Source organism: Zonotrichia albicollis, chromosome 1 (genome assembly GCF_047830755.1).
Source record: "Zonotrichia albicollis isolate bZonAlb1 chromosome 1, bZonAlb1.hap1, whole genome shotgun sequence".
Taxonomy (NCBI): Eukaryota; Metazoa; Chordata; class Aves; order Passeriformes; family Passerellidae; genus Zonotrichia; species Zonotrichia albicollis.
Window position 1 is genome coordinate 57,177,609 of NC_133819.1, and position 12,390 is coordinate 57,189,998.

Here is a 12,390-nt window from a genome sequence, read left to right on the forward strand (position 1 = left end):
ATTTGGAACTGAATCCTATAACATGGCTTTGTTATCTAATTCCTTTGCAGCTGCTGTGAGATTGTCATGCCAATGCTATGGATGCAGGCAACAAGGCAATATGAAAGCAAACTGTCCCCATAAGTCCAACTCATTTGGGACACATTGGAAACAGAGAGCTGTGCCTATAGTGGGAAACTGTTACCAATGCAGAAAACCCAATGCATTTTGTCAAGCAATGCAAGTCATGCTAACAGACAATCTCTTAGTGGACAGAGAAACGGGAACAAGAGCGCGAAGGGAATTGCACACAGAAACAAACACCTTCCCATCCCCCTGTGCAGGCCTAGGCAACGGTTCACAGGGAAAACAAGAGGATCAGGTGGCATGCATATTTCTACTGCCCACACAATAACTATAGACTCATTAAAGGTACATAAAATCCTCCTTGAGGCCCATGGGCCTACTGGGAAAGGATAAAGTGCATTACTATCAGGACAATCAAGTGCAATGTTACAGGACATTTTTGTCCACTCTGGAGTTACAGGTGCAGACTATACTGGACAAATATGTGCTGTAGTATCAGTACCTACTCCTCCTGTAAATATTCCAGCTAAAAGTCATATTGCTCAACCTGTACCTTTCAAATCTTTTGTTCCTACAACAGACTCAAAGCTGCGAGGAAACTGAGGCTTCAGGTTGACGGGGGAACCTCAGGTTGCATCAGATCAAAGACTAAATATGGTTTGTATTCTTACAAATCCATCCCACATCAAGGTTAGTGGGATGATAGATACTGGAGCAGATGTTAGTATCATATCTGCTAACACATGGCCTCAATCATGGCCCAACACAGCTGTAGGATCTGTTGTTGCTGGCCTTGGAGGTACCACAAAGTTACTTGAGTAGTAAGCCTGTGTCAGTTAAAAATCCAGTAGGAGAGACAGCCACAATCCATCCCTATGTTACTGTTGCACCACTCAGCCTATGGGGAAGGAATGTCTTGTCAGCTTAGGGGATTCGGCTGGGAACAGATTTTTAACAGGGGCCACTGTGCTGAAGGGCGCAAAGCATCCTACACCAATTTAAATACTTAGGAGTTAAAATATCAGACCAAACAATACAACCACAAACAATTCAATTTTCAGCCAAGATGCAAACATTAAATGATTGTCCTGGGTTGACTATATGATGCTTTTATCCCCAATCGTCTCATTCTGTTTATGTTGAATAATAATAAGTTTTGTACCTTTAAGAGTGTTACAGAGAGTGAAGGGGGAGAGAGAAGAAGCGCGCAGTTTGTTTTTCAGACACTGCACTCACTCACTCCTCCACATTCCTGCTCCTGACTGTGTTGTCTGCGGACAGACAGCGGGACAGAGAGCTCTTCTTTTGCTTTTTAGTTAGTGTTAGCTAGCTGAGGCAAAGAAGTTCCCTGGACTGTTTTTTCCCTTTTTCTTTGGACCTCTTGGAACTGCTCTGGACTGAACACCCAGGAGAGCACCGGCAGCTGCAGCTGTGGCCCACCGGGCCGGCCCTGGCCTGCGACAATTCCAGCACTGAGAGACTGATCAGAGACTGAGTGAGCTGCTGCTTGAACCCGGGGTTTTCTCAGTTTGTCATCTCTTTTAGAGTGGCAAGGGGTCTCATTGTTTTGATACTGTTTTGGTCGTATTGTTTAATAAACAGGGGGTTTTTTCCACCTTTCTCCAAGGAGGTATTTTTCTTTCCTCCCGGACCAGTTGAGGGGGGGAGGGGCCGATTGGATCTGCTTTTCCCACCGGAGCTCCTTTGGGGGGATTCTTCCCCAAACTTGCTCTAAACCTGGACAAATACATGAATTGGCGCCCAACGCGCGGCTGGGAAATGTGGAAAAAAGCCCTATTAATTGTGTGTCTGTTGTTGCTAAAGCAGTTAGTAGACATGATGCTTGGACCCCTGATGTCTCTGGTTGTGAAAGCCTCTGTATGGCTCTGGGCTCTAGACCTTTTTGAGGTTTCAATACCTTTCTGGTCATTAGGATTATTGTCCTTAACAAGTAATTTTTACGGTAGAGGGGTACGGATTGGAATAGCTGTTGTGCTGGCCCTGGTGATAATGATTTATAAAGCATTCAAAAAGATACTGACCTCTGTTTACAGCATGTATGGTTTATGGTTTCTTCATCCTACCCTGCATCCCAATTCAAGTGGTATGTTTTGGGAATTTATTAGTAACTACACTCAGTCTGTTAGAGGAGGAGCTAAGAATGAGACTTTCCAGCCTTCCCTTTCCCTCTTCTCCTTTGGATCGGTTATGTCACTTTTTGAGAATGTTCCGTTTCCCCTGAATGTTAAAGAGACCATCTTTCTGGTATTTAATTTGGTAAGTCTCCTCTATATGGTCTGCAGCTTCTCTAGATTGAGGGCTGAGATTTCTAGACGGGCTGATGAGACCCCTGACTCAGGAGTAAACCCTGGTGTGGAAAATCCTAAGTGGTGTGGGAAATGGGAGGATATGGGCGAAATCCTGAAGGAATTCTCTGACCCTATAGTGTGGGATTTTCCCCATGAACAAATTCAGAACCCAGCTGAGGTGGGGAAATATCTGAAAGAGAAGTACCAGGATGAGCCTAAGGAGAGGAAGGTCATTGCAGTGAGCTGGGCCCTGGCATATGCTTATCGCACACTGCTAGATACTCTAGGGCAGCAGACAGAGGCAGGGGGGCAGGGAGATAAATCAGCAACTGTCCCGGTGACTCAGGCTGCAGCTAACACTCCAGGCTCGAAGCCAGCAGCCAAACCCATGGCTGTTGCTACCAGCACTAGAAGTGGGAAATGCACAGCCAAGACCAATCGACCAGTGGATGATGATGATGATGATGATGAAGGAGAAGGAACCTCAGTGCCCCCTGACGTAAAGTCAGGAGTCAAAGCAGCAGATGCAAGATCAGATGCCAATACTGAGTCCTTCTCCCTGAAGGACCTTCGTGGCCTACGGAAGGATTACACTCGAAGGTCTGATGAATCCATAATTAGTTGGCTGGTCCGTCTCTGGGATGCTGCAGGCGAGGCTACCGTTTTGGATGGCACTGAAGCCAGGCATTTGGGATCCCTGTCACAGGATACTGTCATAGACCAAGGAATGATGAGGGGGGCTAACTCTCAGAGCCTCTGGGAACGGGTCCTAAGAAGTGTAGCAGAAAGATACCTGTGTGCAGACGATCTCTATATGCAGCAGACTCAGTGGAAGACAATAGAGCAAGGGATCCAACGCCTGAGAGAAATGGCCATGGTTGAGATTATCTTCTCAGATGATGTAACAACTAGGAACCCAGACTTAGTACCATGCACGTCTGTGATGTGGCGAAAACTCGTACGACTCGGGCCACAAGAATATGCCTCTGCCTTAGCCATCATGAAGAGGGATGAGAGGGGTGAGACTGTGCTTGACATGGCAAGGAAGCTCCGAGCATATGCAGATGCTGTACATGGCCCAACACATGCCAGAATCGCAGCGGTGGAAACACGTCTTCAAAAATTAGAGGACAAGATAGAGGAGGGTCACAAGAAACTGAGGGAGGAGATTAAAGAGAGCTTTCTCCAAATCTCGGCAGTGCAGATCAGAGGTTCTGGTACCCAACGCAGACGTTCCCCAGACGACGAGAGAAGGTACATCCCACGAGCTGAGCTGTGGTTCTATTTGCGTGATTGTGGAGAAGACATGAGGAGATGGCATAGACAACCTACCTCTGCTCTGGCACAACGGGTGAGACAACTGAAGATTCAGAGAGGAAGTTCCAAAAGGGAAGCAGCTCCAGTGGCCAGTAACCGAACTGTCACATATGATGATAATGACAATATTTTTGATCCCCTTGAAGGAACCTCCAAGACATATGCCCAGGGAAAGAAGGATAACCAGGCTTAGAGGGGCCCTGCCTCTAGCCAGGTAGAGGCTGGGGAAAACCGTGTTTTTTGGACTGTGTGGATTCGTTGGCCTGGCACATATGAACCACAAGAATACAAAGCTTTGGTTGACACTGGTGCACAATGCACATTAATCCCATCAAGACATGTGGGGACAGAGTCTGTTTCTATTGCTGGTGTGACAGGGGGATCACAGGATTTTACTTTGGTAGAAGCTGAGGTGAGCCTGACTGGAAATGAGTGGAAGAAACACTCTATTGTGACTGGCCCAGAGGCCCCATGTATTTTGGGCATAGACTACCTTCGAAGTGGGTATTTCAAAGACCCAAAGGGACTCAGATGGGCATTTGGAATAGCTGCTGTAGAGACAGAGGGTGTCAAGCAGTTGAACAGCTTGCCTGGACTGTCAGACAGCCCATCTGCAGTAGGTCTCCTGAAGGTGGAAGAGCAACGAGTGCCAATTGCCACCTCAACAGTGCACCGCCAACAGTACCGAACGAATCGAGATGCTGTGATCCCCATCCATAAGATGATCCGAGAGCTGGAGAGCCAAGGGGTGGTCAGCAAGACCCACTCACCCTTCAACAGCCCCATCTGGCCTGTGCGAAAATCTGAAGGAGAATGGAGATTGACTGTGGACTATCGTGCATTGAATGAAGTGACCCCACCCCTGAGCGCTGCTGTGCCGGACATGCTGGAACTCCAGTACGAGCTGGAGTCCAAGGCAGCAAGGTGGTACGCCACTATAGACATTGCCAATGCATTTTTCTCCATTCCTCTGGCAGCAGAATGCAGGCCTCAGTTTGCTTTCACCTGGAGAGGCGTGCAGTACACCTGGAACCGATTGCCCCAGGGGTGGAAGCACAGCCCCACCATCTGCCATGGACTGATCCAGGCTGCACTGGAAAAGGGTGAGGCTCCAGAACATCTGCAATATATTGATGACATCATTGTGTGGGGGAAGACAGCAGCAGAGGTGTTCGAGAAAGGGGAGAAAATTATCCAGATTCTCCTAAAAGCTGGCTTCGCCATCAAGAAGAACAAAGTCAAGGGACCTGCTCAAGAGATCCAGTTTCTGGGAGTGAAGTGGCAAGATGGACGGCGTCAGATTCCTACAGATGTCATCAACAAGATCACAGCAATGTCTCCACCCACCAATAAGAAAGAGACACAAGCTTTCCTAGGCGCCATAGGTTTTTGGAGGATGCATATTCCCAAATACAGTCAGATCGTGAGCCCTCTCTACCTGGTCACCCGTAAGAAGAACACTTTCCACTGGGGCCCAGAGCAGCAACAAGCCTTTGCACAGATCAAGCAGGAGATTGCTCATGCAGTAGCCCTTGGCCCCTTCAGGACAGGACCAGAGGTGAAGAATGTGCTCTACTCTGCAGCCGGGAACCATGGCTTGTCCTGGAGCCTTTGGCAGAAGGTGCCTGAGGAGACTCGGGGTCGACCACTGGGATTTTGGAGTCGAAGCTACAGAGGGTCTGAAGCCAACTATACTCCAACAGAGAAAGAAATCCTGGCTGCCTATGAAAGAGTCCAGGCTGCTTCGGAGGTAATAGGCACTGAAGCACAACTCCTCCTGGCACCCCGACTACCCGTGCTGGGGTGGATGTTCAAAGGCAAGGTTCCTTCCACTCACCATGCCACCAGTGCTACATGGAGCAAGTGGATTGCTCTCATCACTCAGCGCGCCCATATAGGTAAACTGAATCGCCCTGGGATTTTGGAGGTCATTACAAATTGGCCCGAAGGTGAAAACTTTGGTCTCTCTGATGAAGGGGAACAAGAAGAGACACGAGCTGAAGAAGCTCCACCATACAACCAACTGCCAGCAGAAGATACACAATACGCTCTCTTTACTGATGGGTCGTGCCGCATTGTGGGAATGAACCGGAAGTGGAAAGCAGCTGTATGGAGCCCCACACGGCAGGTGGCAGAGGCCACTGAAGGAGAAGGTGGATCAAGCCAACTTGCTGAACTCAAAGCTGTTCAACTGGCCCTGGACATTGCTGAGAGAGAGAAGTGGCCAAAGCTCTACCTTTATACTGATTCATGGATGGTAGCCAATGCTCTGTGGGGATGGCTGGAGAGGTGGAAAAAGGCTAACTGGCAACGTAGAGGAAAGCCAATTTGGGCTGCTGAAGAGTGGAAAGACATTGCTACCAGGGTAGGGAAGCTGCCTGTGAAGGTCCGCCATGTAGATGCCCATGTACCCAAGAGTAGAGCTAATGAGGAGCACCAAAACAATGATCAGGTAGACCAAGCCGCAAAGATAGGGGTGTCCAAAATAGACCTAGATTGGGAACATAAAGGAGAGTTATTCTTAGCTCGGTGGGCCCATGATGCCTCAGGCCACCAGGGCAGAGATGCCACCTATAAGTGGGCACGAGACCGAGGGGTGGATCTAACCATGGACAGTATCTCTCAGGTTATCCATGACTGTGAGACGTGTGCTGCCATCAAGCAGGCCAAGCGACTGAAGCCCCTCTGGTACGGTGGGCGGTGGTCCAAGTACAAGTATGGGGAGGCCTGGCAGATTGACTACATCACACTGCCCCAGACACGCCAGGGCAAGCGCTACGTGCTGACCATGGTGGAGGCCACCACTGGATGGCTGGAAACCTACCCTGTGCCTCATGCTACAGCCCGGAACACCATCCTGGGCCTGGAAAAGCAAGTTCTGTGGAGACATGGCACCCCTGAGAGGATTGAGTCAGACAATGGGACTCATTTCAAGAACAGCCTTGTCAACACCTGGGCTAGGGAGCATGGCATTGAGTGGGTGTACCATATCCCCTACCATGCACCAGCTGCAGGCAAAGTGGAGAGGTACAATGGACTGTTAAAAACCACATTGAAAGCATTAGGTGGGGGATCTTTCAAGAACTGGGATCAGCATCTGGCAAAAGCCACCTGGTTAGTTAACACCCGAGGCTCTACTAACCGAGTCGGCCCTGCCCAATCTGAGCCTTTGCAGAGAGTAGATGGAGACAAAGTCCCAGTGGTACATGTCAGAGGTTTGTTAGGGAAGACTGTGTGGATCAATTCTGCCTCGAGTACAGACAAACCCATTCGTGGGGTTGTCTTTGCTCAGGGACCAGGTTGCACGTGGTGGATAATGCAAAAAGATGGAAGAACACGATGTGTACCTCAGGGAGACCTGATTGTTGCATAAAACCTGTATAAATATCACTGTTTCCTGAATGTTATTACCATTGTCTGTGTATAGTTGTATAATGGATGTATCATGTATGTACTTGTAGAGTTAGAATTTATATTAGTTTTAGTAGTAAGCAGACGATATGGGGATAAGGGGTGGAATGTCCTGGGTTGACTATATGATGCTTTTATCCCCAATCGTCTCATTCTGTTTATGTTGAATAATAATAAGTTTTGTACCTTTAAGAGTGTTACAGAGAGTGAAGGGGGAGAGAGAAGAAGCGCGCAGTTTGTTTTTCAGACACTGCACTCACTCACTCCTCCACATTCCTGCTCCTGACTGTGTTGTCTGCGGACAGACAGCGGGACAGAGAGCTCTTCTTTTGCTTTTTAGTTAGTGTTAGCTAGCTGAGGCAAAGAAGTTCCCTGGACTGTTTTTTCCCTTTTTCTTTGGACCTCTTGGAACTGCTCTGGACTGAACACCCAGGAGAGCACCGGCAGCTGCAGCTGTGGCCCACCGGGCCGGCCCTGGCCTGCGACAATTCCAGCACTGAGAGACTGATCAGAGACTGAGTGAGCTGCTGCTTGAACCCGGGGTTTTCTCAGTTTGTCATCTCTTTTAGAGTGGCAAGGGGTCTCATTGTTTTGATACTGTTTTGGTCGTATTGTTTAATAAACAGGGGGTTTTTTCCACCTTTCTCCAAGGAGGTATTTTTCTTTCCTCCCGGACCAGTTGAGGGGGGGAGGGGCCGATTGGATCTGCTTTTCCCACCGGAGCTCCTTTGGGGGGATTCTTCCCCAAACTTGCTCTAAACCTGGACAATGATGCACAAAAAATTTTGGGTGTCATCAACTGGGTACAACCCTATTTAGGGTTAATTACCCCATAATTATCACCTTGTTTAATATTCTTAAGGCAACCCTGAGTTAACTTCTGCAAGAAAATTAACTCCAGAAGCAAAAACCACACTCGAAACAATAGACTGGTCCATAGCAAACAGACAAGTTTACTGACTATGCCCTGAGGTTTCTATAACAATAGTCATTGTTATTACTGTTTTACATGCTACAGGTATTATTAGTCCATGGGACACTCAGTGGTCTTACCCACTACACATTTTAGAATGGGTCTTTAATTACCTATCACCTACTGTGAGAGTCTTTCCAAATTTTCCCTCATCTGCCTCACGATTGTCATTGGGGGACCACTGAAGAGAAGACCCCCCCCCGGCCTGGAATCTCTGGGTCTGAAGGAGCCAAAGGCCCTGAGACCTGAAAGGACAGTGTTAAGTTATTGTTTTCACAGGTGTGTTTGCTGTATGCTACACTGAGAAGAAGAAGGGGCACTGGACCCTTTTTGCAACAATGGCTTTTGGAAGCTGTCCCACCTCTCAGCCTGGCTGGACTTCTCCTGAGTTTTGGGTGGTCTCCCACAGAAGACCCTCACCTGTTTTACAACCACTGTGACAGACAGACTGAGATGTAAGAAGCCTCTCCATCAAGGACTGAGATGTAAGAAGCCTCTCCATCAAGGACTGAGACATGATGTGAAAAGGCCCTTCTCCTTCCAAGGACTGGGACAGAAACTTCCAAGCTGGGGGAGGTGTGTGGGGGAGGCAAGCTGACCAAAGTGAGATGTTTGCCTGCATGTTGTGACCACTGGACCATGAAAACAATGGCTCTTGTTTACTGCTGAGAACATAGACTACCTGTTACATCTATTCCCTATTGTATCTGTTCCCCTCCCCCCTCACAATTTTCAATAATAAAAACCTCTGAGTTAGCTAGAGATTTTGAGATCTCCCCGGACATGGCCTGGTGAGCTTTCAATGGCTAGATCTTGAAGGATAAAAGCAGCATCACATTTTGGTAGCTATACCCATCCCCCCTCTCCTCCTCCCTCTTTTCCTTTTCTCATTTTTTTCCCCGATTCTCCTCACCAATGCATTTCTGTTGTTGGTTATTTCAATAAAACTGCATTTGTTGATTTGTTACTGCAAATCCCCTGTGCCTTTGTTGGTTATTTTGCACCTTAAAATCACCGTGTCACCCGTTCACTGGGACGGATCACAACACCTATCCAGTCACAAACTGTTGCAACTGGGCGGTATCAGAAAACACTGTGTTGTCTTTGAAACTGCTAAACAGTTGCACACCCTTGAAGGGTCTCACTGTTTTTACTGATGAGTGTGGGAAAACAGGAAAAGCCATTGTGACGAGGAAAGATGACAATGAATGGCAAACAGTAGAGGATCACGATAGCAAATCACCTCAGTTAGTGGAATTATGTGAAGAGGGTCCCGCAGAGAGCCAGCCAAGTAACAATTACACTGATACAGTTACATATCATTCTCCCTTTATTGCCTGAACAATGCTCTTTTTATACACATTTCCCTTGTGCATGCAGCAGCCAACTATCTACGATTGGTAGCACAACCTCACTCACTCTACTACAGTCTGCTACTCTATTTCATTGGTAAGCGTCAAGGCACCAGATGATTGGGTACAGCCCTTTTTGTGGTTAAAGCATCTGGTCTAACATCCATCTTAGCTCTTGCAACATCACAACATTTTCTCTTTCTGGGCCTTCAAGGTGACGCCAAGGACATCACTCCCTTGTTAGGTTAAGGCTGGGCTGCCCAGTGCCTCTAGGGACAACCCATGCCCGTGATCAATGAGGAATTCCTCTACAATTATGTGCTGTAGCCATGGCTTTTCAATGTTTCCCTCATGTTCCCTTAAACTTTGTAACTGATTCTGTTTATGTTGCAGACCTCACACAATGATTGAACTGATCACTGTTAAAAGAAATTGATAATGCTGCATTATTTGAATTGTTAAAAACTTTGTGGCATGCAATCCAAGACAGAACTTGTTCCTGTTATGTGTTGCATGTTAGGAGTCATACAAATTTGCCTGGCTTTATAGTAGAAGGTAATGCACAAGCTGATTGGCTAGCCAGCCCTGCCTGGACAGCACCACAGCCAGACATGCTGAAACAAGCGAGAGCATCACATGCCTTTTTTCACCAAGGTGCTAGGCCTTAAAAAACAGTTGTGGTTAACAAATATCGAGGCCTGCAATGTTGTTAATACCTGTGCTGATCATCAAGGCCACACTGCATCAGTGCACACCCCTGTAGTTTGTAAGACTTGCAAATTTCCCAGACAGATGTTACACATATTTGTAGCATTGTATGTTTTATATATGGGTTTATTGTAAAGCTGGTTAATTTTATAAGTTAAGAATTTGGTTTGACCCTCGGTTCCCCACATGTTCTCCCTCTTAATGGTTTGTTCCTCCAGCCAGTTACCTGTCAATCATTGTAACTGTCCCCCTTTCATTTAGAGAAATTTCTGTGTCAATCTTCCCTTACCTAACATATGATTTGTCCCCTGAGCCTTTTCCCTCCCCTGGGCCCTTCCAATTGGTTCAGTGTGTCCCTCACCCCCACCTCCCCCAGGTTTTGTTCATTGGTCCCTCGTGTCCCTGTCCATTAGACCTTTCCCCTTTATCAGTGCCTCCCTAACAGTTTTTACCTGACACTGTCACTGGCCCGGCCTGGGTCAAATAAAGCGCCTTGGCATCCAAATACGTGTCCACTCCTTCCTTCCTTTGTGTTGGAGATTTTTTCAGAGATGGCTTAGAAGGCAGCTGTGAGGAGCAGATTCTCACAGCCGGTTTCTGTAAACAGCAGAGGTTCTCAGGTTGTTTTTAATTACAAGTAAAGGTGACAAACATGAAGGCCTTGAGAACCTGGCATACCAGGGTTCTCAGGCAGCTTTCTCATAACAGGTGGATATTCTATCTTTGGCTGTTTTGGGAAAGCGAAAATAATTTTGAGAACCTAAATCTTGGTATTGGAAACATAAGGAGGAGTTGGTATGTTATCTCTGACCTATTGTGAGCTCAGATTTTGCAATATGCATGAACTTGATTAACACTGTTATAAAAAGTGCCTGATTGATTAATAAATCAGAGTTGATGCTGATCAATGCAAGGTGGGTCTCTCCCTCCGACTTCAATATATGGTGACCCTGGACGTTCTATTGCCGCGCCACGTGGAGTTGGAATTACGGGTCGGGTCTTCGCAGCAGCCGGGACAGCAGAAGCGTGAAGAAAAAAAAAAAGCAAAAAGACGCCGAGAGACGCCGTGCTCCAGGCGACCGTAACAGACGGGCCTGGCCGATACATGCGGCCGCGACCTTGGAGAGCTGCAAAAGCGCGCGCTATTTAGAGGTAATGGAAAGGCAAGCCGCATGTGATCTTTTATTTGCTTTTTTACAAAAGAGACAGGCGAAGGGGATAGAGTTACAGAAAGAATTACTGGGACTTTTAGCTTATGGTTATGAAAAGGGGATGAATTTGCAAAGGCATTTAACGGGACTTTGGACTGATAGCTATGCTAAAAGGATTTTCCTTGGCCTTCATACGGTTTACGACTTAACGGGATGGCATGAATTCGTTGATTTATCATGGGAGAGCGATAAACCTGTCAAGATGCTCAGGAAGCCGCGGGGGGCCGCGGCGGAAGCCGAGCCAGCCACCGCAGGAGCCGCCGCAGAAGCCGCTGGAGAAGCCGCACCGAGAAGCCGCGCGGGGAGCCCAGCAGCGGTGGGAGCCGAGAGTAGCGAGAACAGCCGCGGGAGCCGAGAGCTGCGAGAGCAGCCGCGCCGCGGCCCGCGCGGAGGAAGCCGCCGCGGCTGCAGCGCGGACAGAGCGCGCACCAGCACCAGCAGCGCCGTGGCCATGCCGAGTCGAGCCAAGCCGCCGCTGCGCCGTGAGACCAGAAGATTTTTCGCCCGCTCTAACACCATGGGGAGCCGCTGCGGGGGGAGTGGGGCCGCCGCGGGGGGCGGCGGCCGCGCCCCGCAGCCAGCGCCAGGCAGCCACCAGCAGCTCAACGCGGAAGAAGCTGCGCCGCGCCGAGCGGCGCGCGGGGGGGGCTCGGTCCCTCTTCTGACATTCGCGCCGCGGGAGCAAATAAACTCTTGGTAACTCTGCTCTAAAATGGACAAATATCTGCTGGTTTTTCTTGAAGGGTCCTGTACTTTCTAAAGCTACTTAAATCTGTTATCTTTGTTTATATATATTTCATACTCATTTTCTTAAGCTTTGGGTTTTCTTTTTTCCTCTCCTGCTCAGACTAGTAGTAAGCCAGGTGAGAGAAGACTGCTGCTGTTTTGAAGTGGTTGATTTAGCTTGTTGATTGAAAACTTAGATTTGCAGTTTTGTGGTTTACCAAGAAATACCAGGACTCACTCTCTTCTGCCCTTTTCAGCAGTGTTAGTAATTCAGTGATACAAGTCAGTTACCAGCTTAGAGTGAAGCTGAGAGAAGT